Genomic DNA, 12669 nt, shown 5'->3' with positions numbered 1-12669 from the left:
TCATACATAAATACATAAATTTAACCAAAAATGTAACTTCTTTTCTAGATGTTGAAGGGTGGTAACAGTTCCTGCCATTACCTACCATTTAGGTATTTTTCAAGAGTAGGACTTTTTAGGGGGGGTACTGTCTTATTGTTAGACACTTTTAATAACTGATTCATTGGTCATTAGAAGGAATATAGATATGTTGAGGTTCTATTGTCTTCAAATATTTGCACTTTTACAAATGTGTCATATAAGCAGTACAATTAATAATATGCACTTAATTGGAACATATTTTCAATTGTTTTTGAAACCTTGAAAAAACTTCTTCCATATTTCCTAATGCATGATATTGCCAAATATTTGTATATATTAGCATTAATAAATATGATTCACTTTAAGATTGAAGTAAAAGGATCAAATATACAGAGAAAATAAGTAGCATGCCTTCATAAATTTAGTTACTTTTGCTTCTTGACATTCTTAGAATTGCCTTTGTTCTATTCGATGCGAATTTTTATTATACTGAGCTCTTAGAAATAGGCATCTCAGAACCAATGCTTAATGCTTTTCATTCTTTTGACACGTCTAGGAAAAATGTAGTCTTGAAACTATCTCTCACTCTCCTTTTACTAATCTTATTCACCCTACCCTTCCTACAATAGCCCCTAAATATGACCTAATATTGACTGACAGCTGAAAGTGCTAATCGAATCATTTCCAATCATATGTGTTCAATATGTTGGTCTTAAAAAGTCAGGAGCCCAAATCTTTCACCTAATATCATTGCTCAACAGACAGAGTTTTAACCTGAGCAAATTCAAGTACAGCTTTCAGACCAGCCAAACCCAGGAGACAGGCAGGAGGTCTGCCCTTCCCCAGCCATTTTTCTGTCTGCATTAGCCATTCTTGCTTAGGCTCCATCGACCTGTCAGAGCCATCATGGTGATTGACTGCCCCGGCAGATGTGCTACTATAACAGGTAACTTGATCATCCAGACCCATCTGTCTCTAAGTCCTCTTCAATTCACACTTTGAAAAATATTGGAGGCTGGGAGGGGTTGGATTCTTTGTTGTGATTTTTTAAAAATAGGCTATCTATATTTCACAAAAGGTTATCCTCCTGTAAGTGAATGGAAATATATAGTATTTGAGCTCTTTAGTGAGATGAACTGCTTTAAGGACATATTACTATAACATTATAAATGGGCCAATGAAATCTGGAAGAATTTAAAAACCCGATTTCCAAAACACAATCTAAAGTTAAGGATCAATTCTAAAGAACAGCCATGATCATAACAGAAGGATGTTTTAAAGATAACAGTTTTTGTGTGAGTGAGACAGATGGGCTATTCATGTGTAGAGAGGAAGGAGGGGAACCTCATGCAATGGGAGTAATTCTGTGTCTTCCCTTCAGTGCCCACAGCCTGGCAAATGTTGTGACATCATTACGCTGAATTGCCGATTACAGATAGGCCTGGGACAAGAATGGGCAAGGGTAACTCAAGCTTCACGCTGTAATGTAGTTAACTAATTTACTAGTGTCACTATTTCTGATAATTACCTTTCACCAAAATATTTTGCTGTGCTTGTGTGCAGAGGATTTGATTCTACAAGTCAACACCCCAAGAGTAGAGCTGTTCAGGATCTATCAACAGCTTCTATTAAGAGAGAATATAATCTTGGTGAGATCAGTGGCTAACACTTTTCTATTTCTCGGTGAGGGTTATTGCCTACTCACTGTCAAGGGATGAACATTGGCTGAGAATGACATGGTTCAACATCTAAGGGAAAGTAACATACTGAAGCAGGCAAAACAAGGTGAAATGAATGACAACTGACAAAAAGCAAGTGAGCTCATTTTTTTCAAATGTGAGAAATAAAAATATGCTAAGTATGCAATGATACTGTTAGAAGCTGAAGAAATAAATGAGCATAAGGAAAATTTAGACAAAGGTATCTACTTCTTAACAGATCTCCTGTACAAAATTTTTTACAGGCCATCCCATGATCCTGCAATTTACCTTGGAATTAGAATATACTACTTCTCCACATCAAAATAAGTAAATAAGATATACGTTACAAAATTCTTTCTTGGTTAAGGGATCTAGGTTATGTTCTGATCATAGTTTTCCATTTTGAGCTACTGGCCAGATTTTATGATTTGATTTAAAACTCTTTATGGAAATGGTCACACTTTTTTCTGGCAGATGAGAAATAGAAAATATAATATTTCATAATTTTAGATTAACAATAACTGTTCTTTCTCCCTCCCTTTTCTTGGCCTAAGGGAGGTTAAATTTTCCTATTGGTATTGTTCAAAAAAGCAGGGAGTGGCAAGCAGGTGCTTGGTTTGATAAAGCTATTGCATGCTTTAAAGAGTTATTTACCACATAAAGCTGTGGCTGATTAATTCAGTTAACAGTGCTCAGTCTTCTCCACTCCTCATTTCCAACTCAAAGTGAAAAAAGTCATATTGGAAATGAAAATCTGTCCAAAATTTAATATGAACTGAGAACATGATGGCATCATTTTTAAAAATATCAACAATATCCTGACAGAAGCTATATTTAAGAGAGTTTACCATATTTATAATGAAAAGTTAAATAAAGGGAAAATGATGACTCTTTTAGTAGTGTTTGTTGTTGCATACTGTGCAATTATTTGCTCCAAAGTACTTTTAGATAAAATGATATTTTCAAGCCATTGAGATCTTCAGTACTTGTGTGCTGTGGAATCAGATCTGGGAGTATTCCTGATATGGAATGAGAGATTCTTTTTTAAACTCTTCTCTTGCATTTTCATCTACTTCACATCATAGAACTCACATTCTTAAAAAACGACTAAAGATTTTTTCTTATATTCATGTGGTTCCTGCTTTCTAAATTCTGTTGCTTGTTTTCTCCTTGTAGTTCTAAATGTTGCTTTAACATCTTTAGGTGTGATATAGATAGATTTAGAGTGATGTAGTTAGCAAGTCTCAAGCTGCAGATTTTAAATATACTTGAAAATCTTCTTCTGAAGGAAAACAAGACACTCTTATGGGAAAGTTGCACTTTATACTGGAGGCATCTCTTGCAACTCCTATTTCCAAAGATACTGAGTTTACTATAACTACTATTAGCACATGTATGTAATTAATTCTCTTTGTACAAGCTTTACCATGTATAGTTAATCAAACCTCGTTTATCCTTTGAACGGCATAAATACTAAATTTTTAAAAGAGGGACTGAAGTCTATTTAGCAAATAACATTTAGTTGACTGTTTGAGAAAGTGTCCCTTTACGTGGGTTTATGCCATGTGACATGTTGATGTTGGGCACAATTTGCCTCTTTGTGTTCTGCTATATAGCCCTAGTCCTGCGTTCATCGCAACCCTGCTCATGTAACACTTTTTAAACTAATTATACCCATAGAAAGGGTTCAGTATAAATATGGTTTTAGGAGTTTATAATAAGTGGCTTCCACTTAATCTTAAGTTCAAGTTCTGAATATTCAATTACCGTTAACAAGCACTCCACCTACTGGCTTATGTGATGCCAAGCAAGCAGACCATGATAAGGAGCAAATCAGCAGTAGTAAAACTCTCAACTTGGTTTATATGAAAAGGATCTCAGCTTCCAGACTCTCAGCCAGGATCAAGCATGACTCTGACTTACTGATCACCAAATTTAGGACGATTCTTGGTACTGTCTTAACCAAGTGAAGATTCTCAATATCAGTGTGGTGACTTGTGGCAGGATGGCTCAATGAGAGGTAGACTTTTTACAACTGTAACAAAGGGGGCAAATCACCTTTCAAAACCTCGAAACTCCTTTTATCCATACTTAGAGCAAATATGTGTGTGTACACAAGCATAGGTATGAAAAGTGTATTTGTTCAAAAAATCCTTAAAGAAAACAGGGTATTTAGTTTTAAACTGATTTAGGATTATAGACATTGCATATGGATATTTTTGTCCATCAATATGTCTTTTTTATTAAAATGTAGTATTGCAGTATTGAAATGAAAATAAATGCTTGAAAAATTCCTTTGATCATTTCCTCCACCTCCCTGAACTTTTTAGCTTAGTATTCTTAGTAGTGAATAATTATATGACAGGGATAGATTAGTATAGTGAAATCAGGAGAAATTGAACCAGCTCCATTCCACAATGTCAACATAAGGTATAAATCATAACCTCCTACCTATCCCATCCACCACTATCTATTTTGACATCTTTTTTAAAAGACAGATCGCTGTGTAATTATTGCCACTGTGCCCGTATTGTAATATGTTTGATGTGGCAATAAACAATATGACAATTAACGTGAAATAATACAAGAGCAAATCGAGGCACATAGGCTAGACAGAGGCAAGGCATCAGGAACATTGAAAATAACTTTAATGGGCTGTTGATGTGGAAAAGTTTTTCCTAATTTGTCTCAGGGCGTTACTGTGAGTAGAGCTATAAAAAAAAATGCTGAGGGGAGAATGTCTAACTATATGAAAGGTTTTGTCGTGTCAACTATATTTTATTGCCAACTTTCCTTCCTCTCCAGGATTGGTGAAGCATCATCATATGCTTCCGATAATATGGGAAGGTGTCTTGACTCCAGAAACTTCTGGTTTGCAGCTGAACCAGAATACAACATGGCACTAAGTAACAGAACCTATTCTCAATTGATGAATACTTATGCACTGACACTGGAATAGCTTTATACCTGCTTTAGTAAGAGTCCAGTAAACTGCATTTCAGATGCATGAATTCCTATTTTGAGTTTGCAAAGGAAATGTTCACAGTTAAGGGGTGGAGGAGGGAATAAGTTCCGTTAAGCATCTAGCCTACAAATAGAGATTGAGGAATCTTAGCACATGATGACACGACAAAATTTACCTGACCCTTCCAAGCTAAGGAAAACAAGACAGAAGGTCCTCTCAAGAGGCTGTATCATATATATGTTCTGAGGCTGTGCTGCCCATATGTTCAATAAGACTGTTGAATCTCAAAGTTATAATAATTTGCAACGAGGTGCCAGAACCAATTATTAAATATCATATGATCCAACAGAGATGAAATAAAAATATACAGGGTCGATTTTACTGGCTTCGACTATTATAAAGCATTTAAAGTACTTTGAATTTACAGTGTAACTTGAGGGTTGTAATAACGACTTCCTTATGCTAGAATTTTGTTCCCAACTGAATATCATAAGCAAAATGCAGATGGCACACTTTTCGAAGGACAAGGGGAGCCTTGGCCTTATCCTTTCTCTTTGATTTGTATATCAACTCAGGAAAAGGAGATATGCTATTATGATATCTTTCACTAATGTAAACCTTTATTCAAAAGCGCAAATGACAGCCAAAAGTACAATTCAAGTGAGAAAAAAGGTAGTGCTTGATAGTATCACAGAATGATAGAGTCTCAGCCAAATTGCTGCCTATAGTGTAGAAAAATGAGCCTCTGAGTCTTCAATATAAACAGTCATGATTTATTTACCATGACACCTCTAAAACATGAATAAGTTAGTGTTTTAAATACTGGGTTTAATCTCAAAGTCAAGGTCAGTTCTTGGTCCCTGATTGCTTAGATTCTGCCCTTAGTGAAATTAAGGAGATGTGGATTGATGGTTTCACACCTGCAAAGCAAGATATTCAGAAGACAAGAGTGCCTCTTGGGTTCTTTCTGTTACTATTATTTCCTTTCTCTTTTTTTGCTACTATTATTTCAAAAGTATTAATGAGGATTTCAGTCAAGTCCTCAAAATCAAAATACAATTATTAATTTATTGTGTGGACCAAACCATTTCTGAATGGATTTTCTTGCAAATCAAAATCAAAAGGTAAGTTTCTATGGTTTTATGGGAAATAAAATGCATATGGCCTCTTCTCCAATCTGAACATAGTCTGGCTGCTAAATCCTGTGTGATTACTTTGGGAGATTAAAGACTGTCTTTCCTCGGTCACTGGAGCACTGCAAGCATAGGACCACGTTTGTCTATGTATGTTTACAGCACCTGTCAGTTGATACATGAGAAACAAGAAGAGTAATGTAAACTGATCCCCACCCCCCATCAGCTGAATATTTAATGCAGTCCACCAGGAAGAAAAGCACAAACATTCTATTTTTCTAATGCTTGTCTTCCATGCCCTCTTCTAACATTCTCTGGGGAGAGGTGGGATTTGATCTCGGTCAGAGCAAGTACCCATTTACTTCAAAATCTTCACTTTCTTGTCTCAGCTTCCTTCCTGTCTCCCAAAATGAAATTTATTTTATTTTAGCCACCTCTGAGCAGACTTGTGTGTGTGTGTATTTTCAGATAAATTGGATTGTCCATATGGATTTTTAAATCAGCTTTCAGATCAAGTTCAGAAATATGTAAACTGCTGTGTTGTTGGACCAGGCAAGAGTAGAATATATCACTCAGATAAAGAGCACCCAATACTATAAAGTGATCTTTAAATGAGAAAACCATAGTGTAAGTCAATTAAAATGGCCAATAATGGGAAAACAAGTGCTCATTCCAAGAGCAATTGCAAGACATTTAACCCAAGGAAAGTTGCATTATACATTTTGATTAAATTGACTCCATATTCACACTTATTGTGGTTTGAAATGTGAACCAATATTTTCTATCTTTGGTTTCCTTGCTTTAAGCCTCTTAATGTGCATAAGATGTAATTCATAATATCATATGACTGTTTTAAGTATGAAAGTTACTGTCTCCAAAGTTAATAATTTAATTTAAATCGATAAATGCCCATTAAACTACTGTGCTCTCTCATAAAACAGTATCTGACCTGAGATTAATGTAACAAGACCCTGGGATTCCTAAAACTCTTGATTCTTTGTATTTTAACCTTATTTACAACATAACACATCTAATTTTAAAGAGCACTATCATTTAGCACAATATAAAGTATTAGCTTTCAAAGATGTATTCAATCCTATTTAAAGCTTAGACCTGCTGTTTTTTCAATAATCTTTATAACAAGGGAGAGAGAAAGATTAAGGTCCTAGTAACCAAAATAAATACAATTATGCCCACTCAAATCCTTTCTGAAAGACATGAGGAAATGATATTAATAACTCAAAGTAGTTTGCAGAAAATCTGAAAACATGGATCTTAGGGGAGAGGAAAAGGAGAACTTCAGTAAATCTAAAAGACATAATAGAATTGGTGAAAAAGATCTCTAGCTACTTTCCAAATGGAGGTCTATACATTGAGTGGGAAGGTAATGCCACATACCAACAAAAATAAAAATAAAAATAAATAAATAAAAGAAAAAGCATAGGAGAAAAACAAGGGAAAACTGTATTAAAACTCTAGGTTGAACAATTGCACTAATGTCATCAGGGAAATGTTATACTCTAAAGTGAAAGCTTGAAAACTGCACCATGTCTGTATGTTAACTTCCTAATAACGGATTGTATTCTAGTTTTGCTCTGGGCCACTCTGAAGGGTCTGACTTCCTTTCAAGCTGTCAGTCTCATTTCTCCTGACAGGTAACCCTCTATAAAAGAGAAGACTTATAAGTATGAAAAAGAATAAAACATTATAGGGTGTCATCTAATTCTGCCATTTCATACTATTATTCTTTATTGCTATTAATATTCAGTACTTACTCCACTATAGACAACAGTACTAAGCACTTCTGGTACATTATCTTACTAAATCCTCTCAACAATCTTTAAAAATATTTTTTCTGTCCATTTCTCACATGAGGTAGTCAAGACATAGGAAGGCTAAACGAGTTGCCCTTTGTCATGGATTGAGTACTGGCATATTATCACACAAATATGTCTAATTGCCATATTCTTGCTCAAAAATATACTCTGCTCTTTCTCATAAACTCCAGCCCTTGAGAATTAACCATGTAATGTTAATATTGCAGACATCACATGATATCCAATGGGAGTCTAGTCACAACAGGACAGATTTTAAGTTTTGAGGATAAAATGAATTAGTATCAGTGCAGCGTAAAACACATAATGTTATTCAAAATTTTTAGATATTATTGTTGTTAATGTTGTTATCAAAGCCTCACCAAAATGATATAAGCTTCAATTTATACTGTATATGTAATGAAAACCAGCTCAAGAGAAAGATACAATGACCAGGAGGTGGGGAAAAGTTTAATGATGCTCCCAAAGCAATTCCTTTCATATTATCTCTCACACTTCCTTCTCTGAACTCAAGAGGACCATATGGTCATGTGATGTGATGTAGCCTGGAGAGGTTGATTGTATAGTTAGGAAGACAGAAAGCAACACCTCATTTTTACTTCTACCAATAGCATACTCAGAGGCCCAGAGGTTGAAGTGCCATTTTTTCAATAACCCATTAAATCAAGGACTGCAGATAATAAGTATTTATAACCTCCTGAAGTTTTTTTTTAACAGAAAACAGTTTGTCTCTTTTTTGTGCTTTATTTAAATTAACAATCAAGAAATTTTCTAATTCTATTTGCCTCTGTTTCTCATCACTACCATCAAGAATGTGTGTGTGTTTGTTTTAAATTAAAACTGTAGCAAAATGACAAGTTTAAAATGGTAGCAGAAATGACCAGCTCTCTTGGGTAAAGCAGAAGTGAATGAGTAGTTTCTGCATTTTGGTGAAATGGAAATTGGATCCTGAGGTTAACAACTAATGCAGATATATAGTTTTATAGTAAATTATATTGGAAATGATCTGGTAAGGCAAGAAGGAGATGTGATGACCGAGTTTCAATTACCTTACACTTTTATAAACTTTCTGATATATATTTTTAAACATTTTATTTATTTTTAGAGAGAGGAAGAGAAGAAAGAGAGGGAGACACCAATGCAAGAGAGAAATATCAATTGGTTGCTTCTCATAAACACCCAGATCAGACCCAACCCGCACACCCCCCAGGCGTGTGCCCTGAGCCAGCAGCCTTTCACCTTTCAGAACAACACCGAACCAACTGAGCCACATGGGTCAGGGCAGACTCTGATATTTTTTGAACATATATCTGTCTCCTTAACATTTAACACTTAGTCAGAAAAACTACAACCACCCTGAATTCTCGTCATTTTGAACAAATAGGGTCTCAATTCCCCCTGGGTTAGAAATGTTTTAGAAAGTGGAATTTTGGTGTTCTTACTTCAAAAGTAGATTAGGCAAGTATTTATAAAAGCATTAATTTTAGGTGGTGTAGTGTTTCCAGGCCATGGAGGATAAGTTGGTTTACTACTGCTATGTAGTAGCTATTAGCCTTTAGGAATTATATGCATGCTACTCAATCATAGGACAGTACAGACACATTGAATGAGACTCCTTATTACCCTGGAGATCCTTGCAGATCACTTGTAGTAACAGAGACTTCATTGGCCTTATACTTGATTAAGAGATTTCTATAATGCAAGTAAACAGGTATTTTCAACATTATTTAATTCATAGAAGAATTTTTGCAAATAAAATTTAAATTTTCCAATGATTATAATGATATTTTTGAAATTTAAGATGTTTAGAAGGATTTTATTCTAAGTGATAAATGCTGTCCCCAATTAAACTTGGTAAACATTTATGACATGAAACATTTGACTTTGGAGTTTCCAAAATTCAAACAAGAACAATTTATTTCTGTAAAACATGAAACAAAGGCAAATGCTATATTACTATAATTACTAGAAAATTCAAAACACTTAATATCTCTAATAATATTTAAGTTATCTATGTCAATGCTAAAATGATATTACTTCAGTTTCCTTTTCCCTACCAACCAAACAACAACAAAAAACCCACAAAAATCTCAGTATAACTCAGGGATGGGTGGTTTTGGATTGCCGTCTGTATTGGACTATCCAAGATTTTTATGTGACTTTACTGGTGTAGGTTTCTCAGTAGTGAAATGACTTGTTTGGAAGTGAGAACTCAGTTATTTGGCAATACATAATACTGACTTGAAATACTCAGAATATACTAACTACAGGAGTAAATGAACACAGATACTACTTGTTTTGAAGACAAATTATTTTAACTCTGTGTATGCCCATAAAAATACCGTGTAATTTCTTAGACCACTGTTAACTGAGGACACAAATTAGAATATGCAAAAAATGTACTTTCATTTACTAACAGTCGGTCTAATTGTTCATGGTTAAAAAGTGAAAAAAGTCAATCAATTATCTCATATCTACGTCTATGTCTGTAAGAGTACCTATACACCTATATCTCTCTGTATCATCAGATGTTTAGGACATACGGAAATATTTTTAGTTGTTTGGCTTTCCTGTGTTGTCAGTGACAAATTGGACTAATAATTCAATCAATTGAGAATACTTATGCAATAGGGTAAATAGGGTAATAAAAACTTAATTACAAAATAGAGCAGGATGGTTATTAAAATTTTGATCATGCATTTTTCCATATTAAAACTCATTTGATTTAAAAAGTATGTCTTGGAGCGCAGGGGGTGCGGAGAAGTGAGCGCACCGTGCCGCTGCAGGATGACACCCTCCGGGAGGTGTGGGCCTCAGACAGCGGGCCCGAGGCGGAAGACGGGAGCCCCGGGGTCCAGCGGCGCTCCGAGCAGCGACCGGCCTGAGGACCGAAGTCGAAGAAGAGGGCCGAAACCCCTGAGTCCCCCTGCCCTACGGGATCCAAGCCCAGGAGACCCGGAGGCAGGCGCGGGGCTGATCCCGGGGGCGCCCCCCGGGCGGGGCTGAAGGGGAGGCAGCGGGAGGAGCCCGCCGAGGCCGGGGTGCCGCAGACCGTCTACACCAAGTTCCTCCGGGACCCCGAGGCCACGAAGTGCGCCCCCCGAGAAACCTTCCTGGTGGCCCGAGCCCCGGGTGCAGAGGACGAGGATGAGGAGGAGGAAGAGGAGGATCATGAAGATGAAGAGGAAAAGGAGACGGAAAAGAGAAAGTCCCTCTGCCTCCCAAGAAGCCCCCTACAGAGAAGGCTTCTACAGACATGAAGGAGAGGAGGGCCAAGGCCCAGGGTCCGAAGGGGGGCCTGGGGAGCCCTGTCCCCCCACCAAAACCTGTGCGCATTAAGAAGGTGCCAACAGGGGAAGAGACCAAGACGAGAAAGACAAAGAAGAAAGGGTCTGGAGAAGCTGACAAGGACCCCTCAGTGAGCTTGGCCAGAGTGCAGAAGATCCCGGCAGCCATGTTTCTGGTTGGGGACGATGGCCCAGCTGAGAAAGCTCTGAAGAAGAAAGGCACTTCCAAAGGCTCAGAAGAGGAGAGGAAGGAGGAAGAGGGAGAGGCGGAAGAGGTGGCAGCTGTGGTGACCAAGAACAGCAATCAGAAGGGCAAAGCCAAAGGGAAAGGCAAAAAGAAGGAGGAGCGGGCCCGTCCCCACCCATGGAAGTGGGCGAACCCCGGGAGTTCGTGCTTCAGCCTGCCCCCCAGGGCCGAACAGTGCGCTGCCGGCTGACCTGGGACAAGAAGGGTATGGATAGGGCCTGTATCCCTCCTACTTTCTGCACCTGGACACGGAGAAAAAGGTGTTCCTCTTGGCTGGCAGGAAACGGAAACGGAGCAAGACAGCCAATTACCTCATCTCCAGCGACCCTACCAATCTGTCCCGAGGAGGGGAGAGTTTTGTCGGGAAGCTGAGGTCCAACCTCCTAGGGAACCGCTTTACCGTCTTTGACAACGGGCAGAACCCGCACCGCGGAGGAGGCAGCGCGGATGTGGGGCGCCTTAGGCAGGAGCTGGCAGCTGTGATCTATGAAACCAACGTGCTGGGCTTCCGAGGACCCCGGCGCATGACGGTCATCATTCCGGGCATGAATGTGGACAATGAGAGGGTCCTCATCCGGCCCCGAAATGTGAGCCCTGCACATCCCTGACCCTTCTCCCTGAGGGCCCTACTCCCTTTGTAATTCACTTGGGGGCTGGGGCTCAGGGAGCTAGGAGGTAGAGGGGAAGTCAGCTTGCCCAACACCCAGCCTCCTGAGCACACTCCACCCTCCAGGGCAAATTCGTTCTAGCAACTTGTGGGATGAATTCAAGATTTTTGTAACTGAATTCACTGAAACAAGCACAGTGGTTGCTTTTTTAAAGTTTACACCAAATCATCCATGTATATAGTCATTCAACACACATATACTAAGCGCCAAGTATTATTCCAGGCACCTGGAAGATATCAGTGGACAAAACAAAGATCTGCTCTCATGAAGCTGGCGTTCCAGCGGAGCAAGACGGTAGATAATAATTGTGAGAAATAAGTAGATTATGTAGTATGTTAGAAAACAATAAGTGCTTTTGTAGGGGAAGAAAAAGTCAAACAGGGTTAGAGAGATGAGAGGTGTGTATTTATAGGTTTCAATATTAAATACAATGGTCAGAGTGGGCCTCATGGATAAGGTGAAATTTGACAAAAGTCTTGAAAGACATGAGGGAGCAAACCTGCAGGTATCTGGAGAAAGATCATCCAGACAGAGGGAAGAGCCCATGCAAAGGCCCTGAGGCAGGAAGGTGCCTGATGGGTATGAAAAAAAAGCAGGTGGCCAATGTGGCTGGAGGGAGATGACTTAATAGGTGAGAGTGAGGGGCAGATAGGGCCTGTGTAACTGGTTTTTACTCTGAGAGAAACAGGAAGCCAGAGTAGGATTTTGTGCAAAGGAGTGACATGATTTGATTTATATTTTAAAAGCAAAGGTTGTGTGTGTGTGTGTGTGTGTGTGTGTGTGTGTGTGTAGGTGTACATGTAGAGTACATGG

General features: G+C 38.2%; 1 pseudogene; it reads left to right on the top strand.

Annotated features, from left to right (window-relative positions):
- The first annotated feature begins 927 nt into the window (after positions 1 to 927).
- LOC150015955 (tubby-related protein 1 pseudogene) lies at positions 928 to 11796 on the top strand (annotated as a pseudogene).
- Positions 11797 to 12669: the final 873 nt, after the last annotated feature.

Source organism: Furipterus horrens, unplaced genomic scaffold (assembly GCF_987537825.1).
Source record: "Furipterus horrens unplaced genomic scaffold, mFurHor1.1.pri manual_scaffold_3, whole genome shotgun sequence".
NCBI classification, from domain to species: Eukaryota; Metazoa; Chordata; class Mammalia; order Chiroptera; family Furipteridae; genus Furipterus; species Furipterus horrens.
This window is presented reverse-complemented; position numbering and strand designations above follow the sequence as displayed.